Below are 25555 nucleotides of genomic sequence, written 5' to 3'. Positions count from 1 at the left end.
GATCCTCAGCTGCCTCTCAGGAAATTTGCCTGTGTTTCATCAAATCCAGCATATTCCTGAGAAATATGTGAGTATATTTGATGAAGTGACATTTCCCTGATCATTTCCCGTATTGTTCCTTTTTAAGAGACAGCTGAAATTATTTAGATTGCTTGTTAAAAGAAAAAAACACAGGAAATGAAACTGGGTGAAAATAATTTCTTAATTTGGAGGGTGCACTAAGGTGGAGCAATCCTTACCAAAGATAAATGAAAATGTAAACACACTGATTTCAATCAAGAGCACTTTTCATAAGAATATTTCACTCACTAGTTGCTGCTGATGGCTCCCTGTTCCTTTTAGGGGTGTGTTACCCATTCTGGAATATACACAAGAGTTCAAGTGTTGCATAATTACACAAAGCAGGGCCTATACAAGAATATCCTGTTTTGCTTCCTGTACACTCACTAGGGTGGCTCAGTTGAATCCTTGACAACATCTAGCTCCACGAAGAAAACATCAAGACTCCTTGCTGATAGCAGTTTTTTACCTAGAGCTTCTCAGCAGTCGGGCTGTTTAGCCCCAAAGTGTAAGCACACAATCACCCTATTGTTTACTTTCTAGTCAGAAGGAGCATTACTGCTTTTCTTCACTGTCCACAGCCTCTGTAATCCTAGCAGTCATGTTCACTCAGCAGTAAGTCTAAATATGTGTTTCCCAAAGGAGTTTCAAATCCATGACATAGATTAGCATCACTGTGGTTTGACGCTATCTGTGACAGATTCCACAGTAATTAACATTTTAAACCATGGTCAATACTGAAATTATTTGATGAAGACTCACTCTATCCCCCAAATCGTGAGAAATTAACAAATTTAAGGGGTATTATTAAAATAAAGTGAATAGGCTGTGGAGGACAATGTCTTTTTCAAAAACCCTGTCAGCATTGCTTCATCTCATTACATATCACTATATCTTAAAAAAAGGAGCGATTCAATTGTTTGATGGTGAATCATGAAACTTCACAAACATTCAAGGAACACACATGCCACTACAAATTAACCATTAGCACTGCATGGTATTCATCCTTTCTGTCACACACTGTGGGAAGCATGCCTTATTAGCATGGAAGCACGGAGCAATCGTATCTCAGTGTACTTAACATTCGCTTACCTTGGAAAAAAGAGCACACAATTGCAGTCTTAAACAAAAAGCCCAATCCCCAAAATGCTGCAGCTCTATTCCTTTCCACATTTAATCCTAGGATTTAAAAATTACAAAATTGAATGCTAAAGCCTTTTCTTTCCCCTCTTCCAGTTCACTGTTTTCTACAATGAAAAGTAGTTTTTGCATTTTTAATCAGTCTTAATCATAAACAAGGGAGGCATCACAATTGTGGCTATTTCAGGGTTCCCCCTTACACACTTCTTTTTTGGTTTTGAATTTCAATAGTACCCTCGACTGGGGGTCTTCCTGGATCCCAGATGTCAAATTATATGGTCTGTCCTATTCTTCTTATCGTGCCAATCCAGTTCCCTGTTAGGTTTCACAGGAATCTGAATAGCTATTCTGAAATCACCCATTTCTTCTTAAATTGTATTACAACTGAACTTAATTTTGTCATCTTGATTATTAAGAAATAGTTCTCCTTGACTTAACAGTTTCTTAGAAATATCTGCTCTCTTTCTTTCTTTCTTTCTTTCTATCTCTTAGTAATATGAAGCACCCTGTGCAAATCTTTAAAAAAAGAAGTAAAATCTACATTTAGCATCAGTATTCTGTTTGAGGTCCTGTGCGGTCTATAAAACCTTGAGAAAGAGGCCCACTTCCCATACCTATCCTACTTACATGCTGTTTTATTTAAGAATCAAGAGTACATTTTACAACCACTTTGCCATGTTAAAAAAGGAGAAACATAAAAGTGACTTTCAGGGGGAGGGTAGACTTATGTTTTGTTTCACTAGCTTCTTTCAGAGCAAACTTGTAAAATAAAAAGATATAAATGCCAAACAATTTTGTAAAAGCTAATGTAGCAGTAAACCAGAGCCTCCCAGACCTAGAAGCAGAACTTATATTTTAAACCTGTACAGCTTTAATGTACATCTTATACATATACATATTTGAAATTTCATTTTTTCCTCAGTGTAATCCAACACTGTGGAATCACACACATCTCAGAAATTACTCCTACACACTCCCAGTTCAAATAGTAACAGAGGCTTGCTGGCAGATAAGGTTAACATTGTGTAAGGTATTTGAACTAGCAGAGCAGTTCAGATATGTAACAATGCATCACGAAGGCAAGTCATGGCCTTTGGCACCCCCGTGCATACTATTATTAATTATGCATTTCCTCATCTTATTAGTGTTTGAATGGATCTAAAAAACAAACAATGGTGCCCTAAAGGATATTACAGCTGTACTACAGCCTCACATCTTTCTGCAAATGATAACAGAGGAACCAGTCCTACAAGTGACCTTTGGCTTGTACATCCTTAAGACAATTTTGGGTTTGGATAGATTACATGGACAACTGTTATCTGGCTTTGGGAGGGATCATTTCTTCAGAGATATTGAGGACCCTGTTGAGCTACATAGCAGCAATCATAACCTCCCTTGCTCTTACAAAATAAATTAATCTGTTCAGACTCGACCATATCAGCAAACCATTGAATTACTGAATAATCTCAGACTACCTGCAGACTCAAGCATATCTCTTTGTGTTCATTACGCTATCATAATTTGCTTTTAAATCATAAAGATCTAAACCCCCTATACTTACAATAGCCGAATTACTATCATTTTAGATAAATTAGGAGCTGAATTTCAGATAAAGTTATCTAAATTTGCCTGTAAAGTTATAGACTTGTAAAGTTATCTGAACTTGTACAAACGTCTCAGCTCCTAACTTTAGATATGTTCATAAGTGACATATCTGTAAGCAATTCTATTTCCCAAGCAGCATGCTTTATTAGCATTATCAAAAAGACAAACTAATCTCCCATTGTTCATGCTGTACCAGTATACAGCAACATCTGCTGGATAACCTAGAGCTGTAATAACAGAGACCCTAACATACTGAAGTGACAGAACAATATGAGACATGGCTAGGGGAAGGCAAGGGTTAGATAAGAGGATAAGAGAAGGCTTTCACATGAAGGACTTTGCTTTGCAATGACACCTACCCTTCACTACTGCCTGTGCCATTGATTTCATGACTTGTCCAGTTTCCCAGTTCATCTAGAAGGCTCCCCAGCTTATGGGAGGTTGCATCAGAAACAATAAAGTCAGATGGCAGTTTTGTTTGCCTTGGGGAAGGAAGTAGATCCATACACTAGGGAAAATGATAGAAAAACAAGCAGATTTTACTCTATTCCAGTCATTTAATGTTTTAGCTGGCATTAAGTTTAAGTGCACTTTATAGCATTAGTACCTCAATTTTGATGGCCAGAAGTTCCCCCCTCTTTAAGAGAAAGAACATTTTAAACCCCCACATTCACATTAGTAAGTCAATAACAAGAATATTTGCTTTGATAGTCTTGTTGACACACAACAGTTGAGGCAGTTTTATTATTTTTTTTATTATGGCAGGAGTATCTTTAGGGCAAAGTCTCTGGGAGAAATACTATTAAATACTTAGCCTGGACAAAACCTTCTTGCAGAGGAATTTTCAATGGCTTTTCAGCTGCACTGTGGTTTATTGTTTGCTTTAAATCAGGCCAGAGTCTAAGCTACATACCATGGTGTCTGTTAAAAAATCATTATGGTGCAATTAAAAACTATGCTAAAGGTGGAATTCCCCCCTCCCCTCTCTCTGCATAACTGTTCTATGCTTCCTCTGTGCCTTTCATGATTATCTGCACCAGCTCTGGTCAGGAGATACAGCTGTCATGAAACACTCAACAGATGGCAGTGGCTGGGTGATCCTTCATCCATTTTTGGATGCTCTACTGACATTTGAGCTCATGCCTTCTATAAATGCTGTCATGCCCCTGACTCCTTTTAGCCAACACAAGCCTACAACGTGCAGTGACAATATTCATCTTTCCAAAGGAATAGAGATAAATTGAACTGCCCTTATGAAAAGCAATATAAAATACTTAAATTTAGTGTCCTTTAAAACTTTTAACCATTATAGATAGATACGGCTAGAAAATAGATAGACTGATAAATTGGTAGATGGATCTCCTTTCTTACTGCTGTTTCATCCTTAAGCTATTTTATTCTTATAAGGCTCTTCAGAGATTGATTTAGCTTACAAAGAACAGCAATTTCTCTCCAGTTTTAGGAAACTGCTAGAAACTAGAGTGCTTTGAAAAGAAATTGATTAGCACAACTTCTTTAAAAAGAAAGGAAAACAGCTAAAAGATACACAGTATCTTTGAGCTTTTCAGGTAGTAAAGGCCACTTAGTGTTTTATCTTAAGTTTTTAAAGCTTACTCTTATTGCATTTTTGATACAGTTAGAGTCAAATTGGAAGAACCAGCAGCTTGTGGAATAGAAGACATGACTGCCTTTGTGTTTGGGTTTTTGTTTGTTTTAAAACAGCTTTATAATAGTACCATCTAATATAATGGGTATGGAGAGACTGTGACAATCCCTGTATGTGTCCCACATAGGGAACTACGTTTTGTACTTCCCAAGGTTCAATCTCAGTGACTGTGGTGTCTGATATAAAAACAAATCAGAGATAAGAGACAGGGAGAGAAGAGGTGGATAAATTCATGTTCTTAATCACAGGGATTAAGAAAGACTTCTTGGGAATGGTGGGTACTGGTATTTTGTCCCAACCTAGGAGTGGTGGCTACATTTTTCTCATAGTGTTTTCCGCACGACTCATTCTAAATACAGGATGTTTAGATGCTGTCACTGCAAACAGAGGTGATATATTTAACTGCACAAACACTTGATGATGCTCTTCACTATGAGGCCTGTTTTTTAATGTTGTTAAGAACGATGTGATTTACAAGTTCATTTAGACCTTAATAGTGATGAAAGAAAATGTAAGGCCTACATCGCTTTGTCAACAGTTCTTGCTGAACAGCCAGGAGATATTTAACCAAGTACTTACATAAGCAAGACACACCCTCTAGTGTGATGAAAGGGAAACCAAAGTTAGGAAGTATGATCTAATTCTTCAAGCCTAAACTTAGATATAGCATTGGAAGTAATAGCAGAATGATGCCATGACAGTGTGAGCGCACAGCCCAAAGCAGGACTTTTTACAGCTCAGCAGTAGATTATGTCCTGTGTGAAGTTATGGAAGTTATTAAGATCTCTTAAATAATCTTAATAGAAATTAACTTCCATAAACAGAATTTATCATTTACTAACACTAGCCATGTCTGGCTACTAGAGAATACATCTGACTGATGTAACTGCTTACAGATTTCAAATTAGTCAAAGGACCTCCAGATTGCTGTCTTTTCACTCTGTTGGGTTTAAAGACAATGACTGGATACAGGCTAATTTCAATTGCTTTTCATACTGTATTCCTTTCTGTTATCCTTCAGCTGTTAAGACAGTAAGGGAAAGGAGCACTCAGTCTATACCTGAGCTTGTAATTAATCAATAGGATCAATAGCATCATAGCCACTTATTTTCAACATAAAAAACCTTCATGGTTTGCCTGTATAAAAGCTTCATTTACTGAACATTTAATTCCCAAATTGCACCTCTAGAGACAACAAGCTACCAAGAGAATCTAATGCCGACATCTAACTTAGTAGTGCTTATTGTTTCATTTATTCTTGGACTGCGCAGTCAGACAACATCCTTGCTAGATCAGGACAGTCAGATGTGGCCAACTAATCTGCACTAATCAGTTAAGCTTTTGGACCCCAGAGAGCAACAGGAACATACATGGTTCAGGCTGGGCACAATCACATATATAACCGTACGTCTGATCATTAGAAATGAAAGAGATGCTAATGCTGTATACCAGAGGGTTAAACCTCTTTCTTGCTGTTTAGAAGTCCTCTGGATTTTATTTTCACTATACATCCATGTCAAGAGTGCAGACAGTGATTCCCATGACTTTCTGCCTTTAAGACAGCACTCTGATGCCTCAGAAAGTATCAAAGAATATGTAATATATGCATTTGTCACATTCACATTCCCTTAAATGCTCTCACTTATTTAAATATTATTTACCTCATGTTCCAGAAAAGTATGTTCTCTAGCCATGACCATATAATTCGTTATTTTTGCTGGTTTATGCCATTGCATTCATTATCTAATGTATGAAGAGAGTGAAGTAAAAAAGTATAGTTCTTCACAGCACTGGCTTTTGCATTTAGAGACTTGTGCTGGTTTTGGATGGGATAGGCTAATTTTCTTCATAGTAGCTAGTATGGGGACATGGTTTGGGTTTGTGCTGAAATCAGTGTTGATATTACAGAGATGTTTTTGTTATTGCTGAGCAGTGCTGACAGAGTCAGGGCCTTTTCTGCTTCTCACACCACCCCACTGGTGAGTCGTCTGGGGGTGCACAAGGAGTTGGGAGGGAACACAGCTGGGCCAGCTGACCCCAACTGACCAAAAGGATATCCCACACCATATGGCATCATGTTCACCATATAAAAATGGCAGAAAAAGGAGGGGGAAGACCTTCAGAGTGATGGCATTTGTCTCCCCAGGTAACTGCTATGTGTGATGGGGTCCTGCTTTCTTGGAGTTGGCTGAACACCTGCCTGCCGATGGGAAGTGGGGAATTTTGGGAGACATTGGCCTGTCAGCCTTGCCCAGGCTCTGAGCAGCAGCAAGGCTTTGATGAGAAACAGGCCTTGGGAGAAAGATAAGAAACTGCTGAGTTGTGCCAAGGTGGCAGGGGAAAACAATGGACAGCTGCAACACTAAACTGTGGAAAAGTACTGAACTGTGAGAAGTTACCGCTGCATGAACAAGAAGTTGATTGGTCTGCACAGCTCGTGTTAGAGTGGTCTTATGATGGGAGAAAAGGTTGATAACTGTCTAATTGCCGATTTGCTAATTATGAAGAGCTTTGGCGAGAGTATAAATATGCACTATTGGAAAAATAAATGGCTTTGCTGGATATAACTCTCAAAGTTTTTAGGTCCAATATCCTCCCGCAACAGGAATGAATTCCTTGTTTTGGTTTGCTGGTGTGCACAGCTTTTGCTTTACCTATTAAACTGTCTTTATCTCAACCCAAGAGTTTTCTCACTTTTACTCTTATGATTCTCTCCCACACCCCACTGGGGAGGAGTGAGCAAGTGGCGGAGTGGTGTTTACTTGCCAGCTGGGGTTAAACCACAAGGCTCTTTTGTACTAGTTTCAGAACACTGTGTCTTACATCAAGAAAGAGGAGAAGGATATGGAAGAAACTATAAAAGGATTTTGAACTCCTTTTCTGAAGCTTGTAAACTTAAGCTATGGAGAAATTTGCAATGCATCTGTGTATCTGTAAGTTTGGATAATGTTACTGTTCCAGGCAGAATTTCCCATCCCGTAAGTTTATCCCACCCAGTTCCATGGAGCTATATTAATGAGTGGAATATTACTAAGTGGTTATAGTGCATTCTGAGTTAAAAACCCAAAAAGCACCTGTTAGGCAATTCATACAAATAACAGCATAACACTGGGAGTTTTCATACAAATTCTAAGTCACCTCATAAGACAATAAATAAATAATTTTCCTTGTAAAAAATGGTAAGAGCTTCTTTCATATGGACATGACTCTTATTTTAGCATCATTAACTTAGGAAGTGGGCATGTCATGTTTTTCTTGGCTTTTGGTATAGATGAGGTTATAGAAGTTTGAGCTGAGAGCTGTATGGTAACAGTTACATCTTCTGTTATATCATTCTTGAGCATATGACAATGCAAAAATGATAAGGGACTGAGATCATAAACACTGGGAAAAGCAGTAAAAACCACCCTGCAAACACACAAAACAGCAAAGCTGAGCAAAAAATTCATGCTGCAAAGATCCACAAGCCACAGCTGATCTGTTTGAGTACTGTGAGACTACACACAATAGGGAGCTTTTCAGTACTAATCTGTTCTGACATTTTATAGAAACTAGTTCTTGCAGACAAATAAAGGTCTAGTTTGGAACAATTTTATTCAGGCCATCAGCATCCTTCCTGATTTGATCTGATTTTCAAATAGCGTATGTTTTTCTGTTTGTGTTCTTCACATCCTGCATAAAAGCAAGATAAAACTAGCAAATACAGCATTCACAAGAAAACTAAGATATCAGGCAGGTACAATTTAAACAGATTTTAAGGCAGGACAATCACATAACACGGAGGAAGTTGAACAAGAACAGAATTACCAGTTTCTATATATTTGATATGTATGTATGTCTATTCACACATATGCAAGACACTGGGATTTTTAACAAAACATTGTTTTATCAGTTCTTCAGCTGGGTAGATGCTGATCATCAGTCACTGGCTGAAACCCCCCAAAAAGTGCTATTTGAGGGGGGGTGTTGTGTGGCTTTAGTATTGCCCCTTCTGTCAGCATTTCACTGCATTATTTTGAAGAGCAGGTCTCAGCACATGAGGAGACAGATGCTGATGATTTAGGCAGGCCAATACACCACAGCACTATTACTCAGCTGATACTTAACGATTTACCATTTAATGCAGTTCATCTTTCATAACCCTGGGTTCAAACGAGCAGCTGCTATTAGGGGGATGCAACGGTACTGAACTTCCAACCAAAGGCATAGGAGAGCTTCTTTTATAGCTCTAGCTACTGGACCCATCTGGCTCTTCACTTAAGTACTGCAAATGAAGGAGAGAAACACTTTGCTTCCCACCAATGAGGTCCTGCACAGAATGCATAATTATTCAGAATAAAGACTTTCCAGTCAAAACTAGCTGCATTAACAACATGTTCCCAAATTTTGGTGGATGAAAACAATTTAATGCACCTTATTACTTAAAGAACACTCTCATGACATCAGAAGCATATAAAAAGAGGAACCATACTTGAAATAATTTTTCATACTAACATCTCCAAGTCAGATCATGAGGAAACTAGGTCAGTGTTTCTAAGAGTTTCTTTTGGAAATGAAAGATTAATATTTGATTTGCCTCCATTTTGAAACAAGAAGGGGAGAGAGGAAAGGGAGAGTTTGTAGGCTTGTAGGATGCAGCAGAAGCTGATGTATGGTCTCTTTCTAGCAGGAGGCTTATATTATTGAGGCAGGTGGCTTGCTGCTCCCCAGTACCCCAGCTCCAAGTGCTTTAACTAAAGTTAGCTTAAATGAAGCAACTTAAATGAAGTGTAAACCTTTAGAGGTATTTTCAATTTTTCTTTCCATCACTTTGAAGCAGAAAGCCTGCAAATTATCAAACAGGTTGCTTTAAAAAGACCCTTTAAATAAAAAAAATCCTTTACTAATGCAATAATCTTACATTTTCATTTTTGTTCTTGTAAACATCTGATAGAAAGTAGATTATGGCAGAACTACATTTACCTCCAATTCCTACCAACATCTGTAAATTAGGATTTTCAAGAAAAGAAGTAGATTATGGACTTTCTTTACAATTACAGGGCTACAGAACAACAACTGTTGCCTAGTTATGATTACAGCTAATCCTTCCATTGTCCATAGTGGACCAAAGAAATTTTCATATCTTAACTATAAAAGTAGGTGTTTTTTGTTACCAGTAGCTTTTAAAGCAGAGGTATCCAAGCACAATGCAATTTAAAAATACAAGTATCTATGTCAGGACTTACTTCTTTCTGGTTTATCTCCGCATCTAAGAATATGATCTCACTTTACAATTATTACAGGATTCAGTCTCAATATGGACTGTAATTTTGGTGATGCTATTTTTACTATCGAAGCATACAACAGCAGGCATTACTAAAATTTATGTCTAAATGCCAAAATCAGTTTGCTTGTTCTACCCAATATTGTTATTGTTCTAGCACACTGGGAGAAGTGGAGCCAATTCACCTCCTTTTTCCATTATTTGCCCATTTTCAGTCCTGACTTTTTCCCCAAGAATACTAAATCTAAATGGCAGCATTTGACTCAAAGATGTAAAAATTTGTAAGAGACTTGGAAAGAGTTTGGCTAAAACCAAAATTTATGCTGAATTTGCAGAATCAGTTTTGTAGTCTAGAGAGAATCTCAGAGACACTGCTTTACTTCCAAGTGTTGATTCCCTTATAAGCTAAACAGGATAACCATATACAACTCCTTGCCAAGTTTTATCAATTTTATATTTCCAGAATCAGGTTATGTTAAACTTGGCCACTTTCCTTGTATTTTGTAAGCCTCTCCCTGCCCTGTTTTTCCTTTAAACTTCACATTCTTCACAAACTTCAAACACACATACAAATGAGCAATTGGAAGGCAGAAGGTTATGCTATGTTTGTAGGAATCCTTGGGATGCTTGCCTGATTATTTTCTTTCAAAGAAAGAATACCTAATATATATTCCAATTAATGCCACTTAGGAAGTGGCATTAAGCAGGAAAAGACCAGGAACTGGGTTTATAAAGAGGTTCTATCCAGCATTCTCCATGTTTTTTCCTGTGGTAGCTTCCAAAACGCAGTAGTCTAATTAAGAAATGATGCTTCTTTGAATGCTTTTTTTTTGGTGTGAATAGCAGCTTCAACTGGATAGTTGTGGTGCAATAGGCACTTATACTTGCCAGTGTTTGTAAACAAAGATTGCAGAAGAAAGCAGACCCTCTCATCCTTCCTGCTGTTTCTTGGCATCCTAGGAGTCTTACACAGCCAATTCTTTCATGCAAGATGGGCTAAAAACCAGCTTAAGTTCTGTTTTAGTTATCATTGCCCAAAACTTCAAAACCTGCTCAGGTGATCCCTAGTTCTTGGAGCACCTCAAGTCTGGAGGCATTTGCAGGTTAGGCAGCAGAAGTCCACAGATGCCAGAAGTTGGTTTTTTTTTACTACACATAGCAGCCAGTGCTGAGAGCTCACACAAGGAATTGGGATCCTTCAGATTTCTAGTCGAGGCTATCCATGAAGTTCCTTCCAAAGGAACTGAAGCACCCTGATACCCTAAGGATTTCAAAGTTTTCCTTATGGAGAAGGACTCCAAGTTCTGAATCCCCAAATCCTTCTGATGAAAAAAAATGCCTCTCAGTACGTGCTCAACACTTTTGTCCAGGGTTCTAAGAACCCTGGTTGCTTTGGCGATTGCTTAGCTTGCAGGAATTTTGGTATCTTCCAGGTTTTGCTAGCCATGATGAAGTATATTCAAGTTGTATTTTCAAAGGATTTTCAAAGTAGGTACTTCCCAGCTTCACAGACAGGCCTAGTAGATTTATCTGCAAGAAGTTAGTTGAATGGGAAATAACAGCATTTGCCCTGATCGTAACAGTCACCAAGAACATGTCAGGGCTGAAGTCCAGTTATGGCCTCCTCAGCAGAAAGATACAAGCTTGTACCTCACAGCAACCCAAAGAGGAGAATTTAGTATCTTGTATGTAGGGAGTGAAAAAGCTGAAACTACTGGATAAGAGCAGGAAAAAAAATGCTACAGGGATAGAAACAGTTTTGCTTTTAAGGTTAGCCATTTAATTCCAGCTGATAATCAAGGTTGCAAATGCTATCTGGATAACAGTACCTAGGACCTAGATTCCCAGGACATAAGTACACCCCTATCATATGATGAGTATGTGTCAGCTGTGAGAGAGCATCTAAGCACTAAGTCACATGATTTGACACACATACCAGCTGCTATCCTGTGACCAGGATTACATATGCCATTTATCAGGATCCTCTCCTCTGCACATTTTACTCACATAAGTGCTCATTCATTTCTGTAATATTGTCAAATTCTACAGAAGGTGAGGGAGAGAACATGCCACAGGCACACAGGCTATCAGCCTAGCAGAATAATTAATCCCATCCACAGCTTTTCCCCTTTCTTTCCTGTGAACCTTCAGAGGAAGAAGCAGACCAGGATGATCTGGCAGGCATGGCAGTCTACAGTGCATAAACCAGACCTATCTGTGACAGAGAAACTTATCTCTTAACATGCTTGAATTCTTCTTCAGATGCCTTCTCATTTGCTAATGTAATATTTGCTGTGTTGATTAGTTTTGTAGCTATAACAGAGATGCTGTCACACTCCGCAACCCTGCTACACTGACACCCGTGTGTGGGCAGGCAAAAAATGAGTCATTCGTTACTGCATACTCAAGTCTAGCATTCCTTACTGCATACTCAGAGCATTTCTTGAAACTTTCAATACTTCTGCACTGTTATGTTTTTGCCAGATGCATCAAGTTTAACATTGTCCAAGTCCAATTCTTCTATTATACCCCTGTTTGAAGTTCTTAGGTCCTATTCCTCTGTGCTTACCAACATTCATGACATTTCCCCACCAAATACATACTAATAAATTCACTGACTATACTTATTCCTTCCTCAATGAAGCAAGATGAAATTATTAGCCCACCATACATCCTTGTAAAGTCTTTCTAGAGATGTCACCAAGCCAAAATCTTACTCCTTCAGACAGATTTAAAAAACCATAAATTTTCATTAACGTGTATGTGATTTAGTAGGACCAGTGATAGGATTTTGATTTTTGTAAAACAGCCTCAGAAAATTCTCCAATACACTAATGCAAGCACATTAATAAATATATAAAGTATGGTTTTATAAAGAATTAGGGTTTTTTCTTAAACTTCTAATCACATTACAATCATGATGTTGTCCACTGCTTCACTACTTGTTCCCTCATTTTTCTACAATTAGAGATTAAATATAAGTTGTCATAACTCCTAGAATTACTTGACAAGTATCATCCTTTTCCATTTTCTAGGAGAAAAAGCAGGTCCTAAAGAAATCAGCTCAAAGTCTTCATATAATCACTGCCCAAAGAGTATATTTTCTTAAAGTATGTGTGCTAAGGTTCCTTCCAAACTTAACTATCCTATGTGCTATGTTTCTGCAAAGTTTTTAGTCAAAAGAGAATTTTATTGATATTATAGCTTTACTGAAGAAAAGACAGATAAAACAGTGTTTAACATCTTAACATTTAGATTTACCCTCCTCCCTCCCAATAAATTCACTTTCCCAAGTATTAACTACTGTAAGTTTTTGGTACCTCTCAAGGAAGAAGTTACTCTACAGCAAGATTTCTTAGAAGTAAAAAGGAAGTAGTGGTATTAAGTTTTTTTGGCAATGCCATCACTTGAGATTAGAGTGAAAATCCAAATAGCCAAAATAAAATGTGGCCTATGATAAAAATAATCTGACATCTCAGTTTCCATATGGGATTTCAGTTCTGTTGTTATTCCCTCCAAATATTAGAATCAACCTGTGACTTCAGTAAGAAATCTACAGATATTGGAAGAGAAGGCCATCATAATTAAAATTGACTGTGGGAAAAGAAAATGTTTGTCCTTAATTAACACTTATGCAAAGTGTTTACAGGCTGAAAAGAAGTCATACTTGCCTGTTTCTTATCAGATTGTTTCTAAGGAAGAAGCTAGAAATATTTGTTTGGCAACCACTTATTTTGTAATGAGGTTAGCATGTTCATTTCATTTGTTTTCCTCCAACTAATACTTAGTCCCACACCTTCAACTAAAGGACAAAGACTATTACTGCACAGTATTAGCAAGAAGTTTATGAAAATAGAGAACAGAGGTTGCTTAACAACATAATACAATGGACAAAGGCATTTGGCAACATTGAAAGCTAAAAGGTTTTTAGATAATGTTAAGTATTTGATTACACAAAAGAAATATTCTGCAAATATACATAAATTACTTGGCATAGCTGTATTTGGAATAATTTCTATTTAATCTGCCATTTCTCATATGCTACCTACAGTAGATAATAACTAGTATTGGTTCGCTACACTTAAGACCATACATAGTACTTTGGGAAAACTTTGGTTTGTGAATCTGTCTTTGTTTCATATATACAAATTCCCGTTACCAAGAACTCAGGGTGGTGTCCTTCCTCAGTGCTGGATGGACAATAACTTGCTTACCATGTGTATTCTGACTGAGGAATGTCATTTGTGCAGAGGAAATTGAATCCAACAATTTTCATCTCTAGCTGGAAAAGTGTTACCTTGGAGATACTGCAAAGTGATAAATGCATTATTGGTCAGTAGTGACTAGATAAAAGCAATATTGTCAGGCAGGCTTTCAGATGTAATATGAATGGGAGAATGGAGAAACCAAAACCAACTCAAAAGACTTTTTCCTTTCCTTGAACATCAGGTGTCAACCTCAATATGATGATAATAGGAACTACTTTCTATTTGTGATCGAATAACAGTGATAGCTCTTCCTTTATTTAGGGTCCTTTCATCTTTTTAGATCAAGTGCTTTATAGGCTTTAGATGAAGATTACTTGCTCACATCCACCTACCACTGACATGCAGTCAGCCTCTGGGATGCCAGTGAAGAGTGCCAGCAGCACCACATAGCAGGTTCCAGAAGGGGAAGTAAAAAGAATTAATCCAGCTGAAACTACAGGGGAACAGCAGAAAGGACAACATAATGACCCAAAATGGAACCTGGCCAGCATACCAGGCTTAACAATCATGCAAGGAGCTGAGCAACTGTTACAGTTTAGTTTCGTGTCTCATCAGCCACGGTAAACCCAGCCAAAACACCACTGCTGAGCCCTCTGCTGATGAACTGGTTTAGTACTCTCCTTGCTTCTGTAAGTGGCAAGAGGTGTCATCTATTAATTTGCCAACAGCCCTGACTGCAACACCCAAGTCTCTATTGTTCTTCTTTCCAAGCCACACACAACCCAGTTTACTTAATAGAGTATGACAAAGTTGCAAGGCAGTATGGCTAAAGAGACAGGCATTCGAGAGGATAATGATCTGTCAGCAGGGCTGTGGCAAAAGGAATTTACATGAAGATTAATCAATGTTTACAGCTCTTCTCATTTATGAGAACAAAGCACTGTCCCTACCTGCCACCAGTTCTATGATTTTCAAGAAAGAAAAAACGAAAAAGAAAAAAAGGAGTATTGCTTTTCAAGCTGAGGGATGGCAATATTGTTCTGTATACTCTGCAAGCCCCAGTTTCAGTAGGTATAAATCCATAGTTATTCTTTATATACTAATATATAAAAAGTATTATATACGTATATAGTCTTTAGATACTAAACTAATGTTTAGTAGACACTGGATACATCATTCACACACTGCCTGAAGGTACTTGCATATTATGGTAGTTACCTGTGTAAAAAAAACCTAACAAACCCAAACCAGAAAAATGCACAATATCAATTTGCCTCTATGAGCTACCACAGCTATCATGATTTAGAGTGATTTGAGAATTAAATATTCTTTTATTTCAGTTTCTGTAATTCAAGAAAGGAAGCAAGTATATCTTTTTAAGATGCAGCACACAGAGGTGATATGACAACACACAGTAAGATCTGTAGAAAGTAGGATTTGAAGAACTTAACCTGAAAACTGGAATGTGAATTAAAAAAACCCCAAACCTTATAGATTTCTACACCATATTTACAAGAGCTAGTTCTGTGAAATATGAATTATAGCTTCCTACGCCAGTGTAAATCCTGAGCCCTAATGGGACCCATCCTGATGAGAACAGGTAGGTCAACACTGTTAGCTTCATTCAATTATTTTGCAATAAGGGTGATAGATTTATACTCTGTGTCTGCCTAATGGGAGGAGCTCTCACTTATACCTGTCTCAGTCTTTCCTGGGCACAGCACCCAGATAGGTGGCAGTGCAGACATTAAAGCTCCTCTCTTGCTGCCATCATCTTTCCCTCCTCCTTACCATGAGGGAGGCTCTACCTCAGGGGGCCTGCACCACATACCAACCTTAGGGTGGAGCAAATTCAGAATAACTCAATTACAGATGATAAAGTTACTCTAGATCAGCCCAACTTTCATTAAGTCAGGAATGTCTCTTAGGACAAGCCAGTATGAAATGGGACCGATTTGGCATGGCCTTAATAGGCAGATTTATGAGTTGGCATTTTCTGTTTTATTCTCTGCCTCATGAGGTTTGCAGTGCCTGGGTAGGAAGGTGGTTTCCCCATGCCTCTGGGGAATGCTGCTCGCCTGCAAGCCTCACCCGGCTGCTTCTAAAAGGAGCAGCCCCTTTACCCGCCCTTCCCTGTGATAAACACCTCCGCAAATGTGAAGTCAGGGTAAAACAATGGCAAGCGACAGTGACTGAACTGTATAAACATGTTGACAACTGATTAAACAAAAATAAAACAAGACTCAAATAGCTCTTCTGCATAATTCCCGATTTGCATAACCAAAAGAGTGGCAAGACTCCAGCCACCGTTCGTTTCCTGCAGCAGCCAGAATAATTGAGTTTGGAGCACTTCTTTGCCAACAGGAATTTCAAAACTCTGTGGGGCATAAGGGAGCCTCAGCAGCCGCTCAGCTTCGCAGCTGGCCACTGAGGCGGCAAAGCCTCCCGCCGTGGTCACAGAGGGGCAGCAGGGTTTTGTTGAAGCTGTTCCTCAGCAGACTCACAGGAGCACAAGCAGGCTAAAGGCCACAACAACAGGCAGCAAAGACACCACATATTACAGACCTGAACAGGAGACAAACTGCAGTGCACCAACTGTGGTCAGCACTTCATCTATGAAATTACCTCAGCTAAAGGAAAAAGGCATCCCAAGGTGTAATAAAGCAAAAAAGGATGTCTCTTGCTAGACAAAACTCAGTGAACCACTAACCTTGAGCAGAGAGGTTATTTAGATTATCTAATGCTATACTGTGGACTCTAAAGTATCTACAAACTTTGGGCAATAATTGCCAGGTCTGTTTTGACAAAAACAAACAAAACTGGAGAGTATTTAATCATTTTGCCTCCACTATGTACTGGTCTGGGCTGTGCTTCTCTGCAGTCTTTAGCATCTCCCACACTCTTTAGTGAAATCTTACCCACAAGTGCACAGCTGTCCCTAGGGCTTTAGTAAGGCTTTGGCTCGTACAAAACTGACAATGTTTTGGTTTTTTGGTTTTTTTTTTTTTTTTTCTTCTTTTTTCCACATTACACATTCCAAATGATCTGATATGGAAACTAATGTTCCTTTAACAATAACATACCAATGCCAGCAAGGCAAATATTGTAGCATGTATATTGTTCCATGGCTGGAAGAAACTTGCTGTGAAGTCAGGAGTGTCATAGGCTGTTTACAAAGCCATCCCATTGCATCTATGCAGAGGCTAACCTGATGCTTATTTGAAAGCAGAATTTCAACTCTGTTTACACATAGGTCCAAATAAGCTCAGCTGAAATATGACTTTCTCAGGGGGTGCGGATGCATGCACTGTTTGGCCAAGCCTCCTTTAAAGGTGCTTGAAACCTTAGGAAACACAGTTTTATAGAAAACTGTTGTTAGATTGGTGAACCCATTTCTTAGAAGGTAGTCAGAAAACATTCCTGCTAATACAGTAGTACATTTCAGCTCCACAAAATAAGTCTAGAACAGGTCAGTTCCAGCTATTTCTACCATGGTCACTACAGTACATAGAGTTTTGAAAACTCACAACAATTTAACTGCCTTGACTGTATCCTGTTCTCATTAATCCAGTTCTCTTGGATAATAAATGAAGGGGTTTCAAATATTTTTTGTGTTCAGAGAGGACCTTGCTTTTGTGCAGATTTTCAAGACCTCTTTTATGTGGAGAAAAGGGAGCTAAGTTGAGTTTTCTTCTTCAGCCAGAGGCAATCTGTAGTAGAATTCCTCTCCTTTTAGTTTTTCTGAGAGCTGAGATGACACAGTTTTGAAAGAGATTGCTCCCCACCCCCCCATGCCTACTGCACTGAAGCCAGATACTGTAACAAAGATAAAAATAGCATGGGACTATCTACTCCCTGTCTGTACAGGATACTTTGCTTTCAGGTTTCTGTTTTTTTAAGAATTTCTACTAAAATTTAGGATCAGGTCAGTTGTATTTGAAGTGTTCAGGTTTGTTGACCCTTATTTTCTATAGCGGCTTATGTTATTCCTTCCATATACATGCACTCTCTGCACTCCAGTCTCCAGCGCTTAACTGTTGTCACAAAGAGCTGTCTGTCCCCACTCCTTGTGCAGTGAGCTCCACAAAACCAACCCTGGATTTGTACAGCTGACCATTTCCCCCTCCTCCTTTCCCCTAAAGCTCTTAGCACAGTTTAAACTGCATCTTCCCTGACTAGCTTGTTGTCTATACTGTCAGCATTATCCACTCAAAGCACCCATGCCCCTGGTACTTTCCATATTTCCCTTATTTCCCTTGACTACTAATTTCTGAGTAAGGATGCCCTGGTGGGAAATCACTTTTGTTTATTATCCTACCTCAGCTGTACTACACGAAGAGCCTGGACTTCCTTGGAGTCTGGAAGTACAGACATGCCTATATTTTTTTGTGCATCTGCACAGACACCACACCTTCCTCCTGGTCAGCATGGGTCCTACCACATGCAAGATGGGGTACTAACAGCATAGGAAATAGCATTTGGCTGCCTGTGGGCCCATTATGGATCTCCCCCGAGTCACCCTCTTCATTGGGTTGGTCTCCCACCCCTTGCTGCTGCTACCACAATTTGTCAAAATAGATGTCCTCTGGGATTAAAAACTCCCCTCCCTGGCCCCCACCAAATCCAGGCCAACAATTCTCAAAAGGGAAGGGAGTGGGAAGCTAAAAAGAGATGGAATGAGAGAGGCAATGGCTGATGGAGTTCCTTGGGACTTCCTGTACCCTCGTCTTGAAAACTTCCAGGTCCCCAGAAGATGCCTTTACCCTACGTCTATGGTTTGGTGTCAATTCTTAGTTCAGCTGAGAAAATGAATGTCAGAGCCTCTGAAGTAATTCAAATAAACCTATGAGATAATGATAGTGATGTCTCACAACTGGGATAATGAAGATGATTGCATGAGAGCCATGAACTACATCCAAGACTTCCTGTTTAAAGTCAGCATGGATGACCAGAATTTCCAATGGAAGAGAAAGACAAGCTGATGATCCAAAAGAACTGTGGAAAATTGTTTAAATTCAAGTATCCAGATAGAACTCCACCAAGCGTTTTTGTCAGTGGTCTGTCAGTTTCTGAAGGACAGTCACTAACAATGAAAGAAGGGCCTAAGATAAGAGATATAGCAAAACACAGTTATATTAAAATCGGATGTATGTGTGCACATTTGTACATCAGTGTAAGTACACACATGTGCATTCACAGACAAGCCCCAATGCAGTAAATTCCTGCGTTTAGCACACCTAACTAGGGATGAGGTTTTTTCCAGATTTCTTAGGTAAATGCACATTATCAGTGCCTGTGCTGACACTCCGTTTTTTGGTTTTTTACACTGAATTAGCATAAAAATTTTGGAGCCCTGCTTTCTTATCTCTATTATCCAAATGTGGGAAAGAATCTGACAGCAAATCTCTAACAGCCAAATAAGTATGACCAACATAAATGATTAGAAGATTTCCATGTTCTTTAAAAAGCAGAATTAGAAAAGGATGATTATTTAGATTTCTTTTATTCAAAAAAGCCCACCTTTAAAGACATGAAAATATGTCTGTCTATTGTTGAGCAAAGTGAATATCTAATTTGGACTTGAAATAGCAAATCTACTATGTCTTTATTTCTGAAAAAAGTTATCAGAGGTAGAGAAAATGAAATAATGTTAAATTCTTGATTTGCTAGTATCCCTTCGATCATACAGACACCAACTTTTTTCTTTGTTTACACATCCACAAACACTATCCCATTTTTGGATCTTACTTAGGCTGAAGTAGATATATGATCCATAACATAATTTGTTATGGTTTGACATATCACATAGATGAATACTTTGATCTGCATTGGCTAACCCTGGAACAAATTATTGAAAGTTGCTGCTGACTTTGATATTCTGCCTTTATATCTTCACCAAAGCTAGCTCTGGCTTGAAGCTATTCATAGAATGCCCTTGGATAATGTGATAGATTGTACATGAATTCAGCCTATAATCATTTTGGAGGCAGTAATGACAAAAGAAGACTGTCCAGATCCTGGACTAGTAATGGCTTTTTTTTTATTAAAGAAAACTGGCATCCAGTGTTCATTTTCTTGCTGCTAAAATAGCCATGGAATAAATCACACAAAGCTGAGGTCTGGTTGTATCTGTAGCAGTATGCATTTACTGACCAGAGAGAAAAATATGAATCCAAATACACTCTAGTCCCACTAGTTAAACTCTCAATAAAGTACTAAAATGCTACTACAATTTTGTTGATAATTTAAGCAATACTATATAATTATTAATAAAATGGCTTAGTATTTAGTTTAACTAGAAACTGAAGATACAGATACCAATATGTTATTCTTTACAGCTGTTAAGGCCAGTACTAAGGTTCTGGGCCATCTTTGAGCTCCATCTTTTAGGAGAGGCAGCCTAGTGAAAATGAAGGGAAGGAGACTTTGTGAGACATCTTACAAAAAGCTGTTCATATTTTCCTAGTGCAGAGCTAAGGTAGCCCAATTTAAATTTATAGCAGTTCTTGAGGATCTTAAAGGGAAACTTCCCACACCTCTGTGGCCAACGCATCATTATAAGCACTCATCGCACCATTAGTCGACTGCTTTACTCTGGGAATACCAGACCGAGTTTTGTCCAGAGAAGATTGCTTTTATAAGACAAGAAGAAGTAAAATAGCCAGATCACCAAAGAGACCCTCTCCTTGCAAGGAACAGTCCACACATAAGGCACAATTTGAACTGTTGGAGTGAAGGTATCAGAATATTCATCATATGCAAAATCAAATTTAGCCAAATAACATAATAAAAACCAAAGCTGTGAATCCTTTCATTTGTAGGGCAAACAAGATAAATCTGGAAAATGCCACTGGGTGAGACCATACCCTCCCAATCCATCCAGAACAAATACATTCACAGCAGACAGTGCAAAGGATAGAAAATACATGTCCTTTTTCTTCCCGATGTCTTAGAGAAGAAAATAATGAGGCACTGGAAGACAGATTTATGTTGTTTCATGAAAACAGTGTTCGCTTTCTGCCTCTCTTAAATTTGCTTTACTTCTAAGAACAAGAAAAAAAGTCGCTGAAGAGCTGACAAAAGGCTGCTCACCAGATACACAGCATTAATCAATGAACTGGGCATAGGACTGGATTTCAAGGAACCTAGTTTTAATCCAGACATGTGCTAGTTATTTCATCTCATTGTGACTCAGTTTCCTTGACTATAAAGTAGGATTGTCTTAGAAAGCCATTTCATGTCCAGGGAATGTAAAGTCCTATTATATTAATGTAATAAGTGGAGAAAAGTCAACAAGTTTTTTTAATACAAGTCTTCAGAAAAAAAAAAGGACAATTGTCTGTTTATTTGCAAATAGCTACTTTGTACTTTTAACATCCCAATAAAAATACAGAAGCAAAGCCTGGTTTTGATCCATGTGTGGTATTACAATCCCTTGTTGCTGATAGTACTTCCCAATGTTAAGAGCCTGTTGGCTAACTTATGTTTCCTCTGGGTGCATTCCCATATTCTTCTCCTCTTTGGGAGGCATGTGCTTATTGCTGCTCAGATATGTATCCCACATCTTGTAATCATTAATATAGTCAGGGGAAAAGGAGGGGGCAAGAGGACGTTGTTTCAAAGTATGTTTCTGCCCAATTCATTTTGGCTTAATTTGCAGACCAAAGCAGACCTCTATTGAAGCACGTCCTTCCTCAGTCATTTATCATGCCCCCCCTTCCCCACTGCTGAGCTGAGATACTAAGCAGTAATAATGCAGCTTTGAATAGATTAGTAAGTAATTTCTCTGCTCATTCTTATCCTAATTTTGTTTAGATTTGGAAACTTTCTTAATTCTTACAGGTGTCAGTGGATTGACAACATGAATGTAATTGTAGAATTATTCAGTTTCTGCTTTGCATGGTAGCTAAGTGTACCGAGAGATTATGCCACTATTTTCTTTAAAGAGCAGTCAAGAATCTAACTCAAAGCTTCCCAGTATGAAAGTAATGAAAGAAAAAAAGAATTGCCAACCCTAGGATGATGGGACAGAAACAGTGCCAGTCAGTCCAGCCCTGGTAAGTGTAATGGACAAAGTAGCAGTTTTCCCATACCCTCAAGCCCACTTTTTCAGTGATGTCTGGTTTTCAAGGGCTCTGGGACAGACAAAATAGCAGAAAGGCGTTGGCTAATTTTGCTGCCTCTGGCAATCTTCTGCCCTAAACAACTGCTTACTTTCACTTCATGGCTCTCGCCCTAGGAATAACCACATTGGGAAGGCCTGGGAACGTGGCTGGTTAAGATTTTCAAGGCTGGTTCTCAAATACACGAAGAGAAAGCTTCAGAGAAGTGCAGGACTACCAGAACTAAGGCACTAAACCAGACAGACCATTTGGTGTCTCATACTGCAGAGTTATGAGGGCAGCTCCTGTGCTAATGGTATTAATCTGTTCCCTGCCTTTCTCCATCCACCTTGCTCTTGGTGACTTGTATATCCTTGGAAATAGCTGGATCCATCTCATTAGGCAAGATTGTTTAGCAGTAAGCTTGAAAATATCAAAGAAATTATACTTTCAAGAAGAACAAAACCCCCTCCCTCCAAAACCAATGCACTGTGAAGGTCTACTGTAAAAGTTCTTGTTGAACTGGGCCTCTGTGCTCTTGTTTGCTTAATAAATAGACTTGGGATTTTTTTCCCTTGTATGATGTGTTTACCCCAGTAACATGAAATATAATCAATAAATAAACTAGAGGGAAAAATTACAGTCCCTTAATTTAAACCAGAAAGATTTTACTGATTGCTTATACATTGTGTCATAGAAAACAGACAACTACCTTCAGAACATGTCTATTTGGAATATGTAGTTATTAAAGTGGATTTTATTTGCCTGTGCATTTTACTACCCGAGTGAATTTTAAAAAGATTGACAATCCATTCTTACATCTTACCCCAGCAGGTCTTTAGAAACTATAACTGCATGCTTCCCATAAAATGTCTTTAATATTTCCCCATAAGGAAGACCTAATGTTTCTGATAAAAATCACAGCAATTATAAAGACAAGAGGTTTACATTTCTCCAAATATGATCTGAACTCCTGATAATTTGAGGAATCTCCCTCTCTATTTTTGTGTTCACAGCTTGTGCCAGATCCTTGCTGTGTACAGAAACTTGCTGGTGTTGGATGGTGCCTATAACAAACACAGAGCAAAAAAAAAGGCAATAGCTTTGTGGAATTGCACTACGATCAGTTTTAGCTACTCCCAATACAAAACACTAGCTGGCACTGCGTGGTACTGCTAGCATAGCAGACAGCTGCCCAGCCCCCTTTTCCTTTTTCTTCTTGCTGTTATGCTACACCTATCTGTATATCATCAAGTCTTTTTGGACTTGTAATAAGATTCGTGCCAGACTATGTTTCTTGGCTTTAACAGTTAGCTTCCTTTCCAGAATATACAGCTGCTTTAGACATACTTCTATTACTGACATCATGAGAATACATCTCTACTATGTTTAAATTTGGGTGTTAACCTGGTTTTGCGTCTTCCATATGTGGGTGATGTGAGACTTTAAGAAAGCAAATTAAGAAGCTGTTACCTTCTTGAACCATTTCCCCCTGCCCTTTCACAGGGGAAGTGATAATCATCTGAAACAGCAGGGACCCTTTAGTCAGAATAGTTTTCCAGAAATCTGAGTTTCCATGTATTTGAATCATATTGCTAGTGCAATTGTATTGACTGCATTTTATTACATGATTAAAATATTATCAGACACAAATTAGTGCCCCTCCAACGTCGCTTGAGTCTCAATTGGACATGCTAATGAGCAAGTTTTTAGAAGTAACCATTAACAGTTGTAGGTTCTTGCTGAGATCTGTCTTATCAGGACTAAATTACAGATTTTCAAATGTCAAACAAGCAAGACATAGGGTGGTCCGTATTAATCAGAGCACATTTAAAAGTGTTACTGTTTCTCCCTGTGAACTTCTCATACTATGAGAGTTTCTAAAAAATGGTAGGAAATAAGCAGTATCTTGTGTAACTCCACATTCTACTGAGCGAATCCAGATGAGGACTCATGTGTTCAAACACATGACCCTGGTGTTCTCAATGAGCCATACGGGAAGGTTTATTTAGATTATTTTCATTCAACACTGTCTTCACACAGACTATTTCTAAGGATCCCACTACATTTTCCTAGACTGGTAAACTGGAATGGGATTTAGTTCCCAGGACAGGCCTTTTATGTATCACATATTGCAACTGGAAGAGTCCAACCTGTATATTCCCCACACCACATTTTATGGGATCAAGCCTGGATCAGCCAGTGGAAGACCAAATTCCCACTTTCTTGCAAGGGAAGACTATCATTCCATGCAATCAGAATTTATTAAAAGGAGGAGATATTTTTAAGTCCTTTGGAGAGCTACTCCATGAACATTAAGGACACAGGCAATCAGCTGTTTATAGGTAAACAAAGCTACTTCTAAGGCCATGATTTGACAACATGAAATGCTCAGCAGCAAAAATGGTTTAAATTTTCTGTCATCCTTTTATTAACCTTTCCCTTCCCCAGCTCTCTGTTGTAAGAAAATTCTGTCAAAAAATCTAGATCAGTTCCTAGGTTCAATTCTCTCATGCTGATACTGGTACAGCTGAGAGAAGAAACTGCAAGGGCATAAACAGACATCAAAGAATAGCTAAAAACTGTTTATGCTGGTATCGACTCCAAAGATTTCATGTTAGAGTACAGCCTAAATTTAACTTCTTATCCTGGCTTTAATCTGAACCAGCCACCCTTCTTGTGCCTGCAAAATTACTCAGGAAATGTCTAAGATTAAATTTACTCCCACATAATTCTCAAACTCTAGCTCTCTCTGGTACAGAAGATCTGTAAGAGTAGCCCTTTTGACAGTGCCTTTACATTTCTTTCTCCAGTAAACTGCAGCAGTGAGAGCTACCAGGAGCATATGAAAACAAGAAAGAGAGTTTAAAAGGAAAGCCAATTCTTCCCATACACATGAAATTAATCAGGGAGTACTTTTTAAGGATTTGGAATAATTCTTCTCTGCCCTGCATTAATACTCAGGATTTTCCTTTTACATGTACCACCTTGCCTGGTGAATACCCGATTCCTCAAACTCTGCCAAAAATTTCAGTAATTCTTCACCTTGCTTCTATGAATTTGTGGGGAGGAAAAGAATTTAATAGCAAAGCATAATATGAAATGTTAATACCAAATATTAGTGTTATCATGAAAATAGCTTGTTGTTTGAAGACTGATGTTATGTTTCATTATACCTAACATAGGCTTTTTATAGTGGGGTAGCTAAGGCCTGTGGAGCAATGCAGATAAATAGAGGATTAGAAGTTAGCAGGGTCCCAAAATCAAAATGGATTATGGTAGGACTGAATGTTTTTGGTTCATAGGCTATTGGATGTAGTATAATTCAAGAATAAACTGAGGCATTACTAGCTGTGCTATGGCACAGCCTTTCTTTACCAAGAAAAGACTAGTTGGAACCCAGTTTGGATTTAAACAAATTGAAATTTGTACCCATTTGAGATCTTGTCACAGAGCCAGAAAACATGTCAGAGAGCAGCATGTAATCTTGGAGGTGTTATAGTCAGTCAAT

General features: G+C 38.5%; 1 protein-coding gene across 15 annotated transcripts in view; it reads right to left on the bottom strand.

Annotated features, from left to right (window-relative positions):
* Positions 1-25555, bottom strand: part of ADGRL2 (adhesion G protein-coupled receptor L2) — a 395343-nt gene that overhangs the window by 331396 nt on the left and 38392 nt on the right. For 2 of the 15 annotated variants that reach the window (XM_074906457.1, XM_074906459.1), the window contains exon 2: positions 3165-3313. The exons of the other annotated variants lie outside the window; for them this stretch is intronic. The gene's annotated coding sequence lies outside the window, so the exon portion shown is untranslated. The remainder of the gene's footprint in view (positions 1-3164; positions 3314-25555) is intronic. 15 annotated transcript variants of the gene reach the window in all.

Source organism: Athene noctua, chromosome 5, assembly GCF_965140245.1.
Source record: "Athene noctua chromosome 5, bAthNoc1.hap1.1, whole genome shotgun sequence".
Classification (NCBI taxonomy): Eukaryota; Metazoa; Chordata; class Aves; order Strigiformes; family Strigidae; genus Athene; species Athene noctua.
This window is presented reverse-complemented; position numbering and strand designations above follow the sequence as displayed.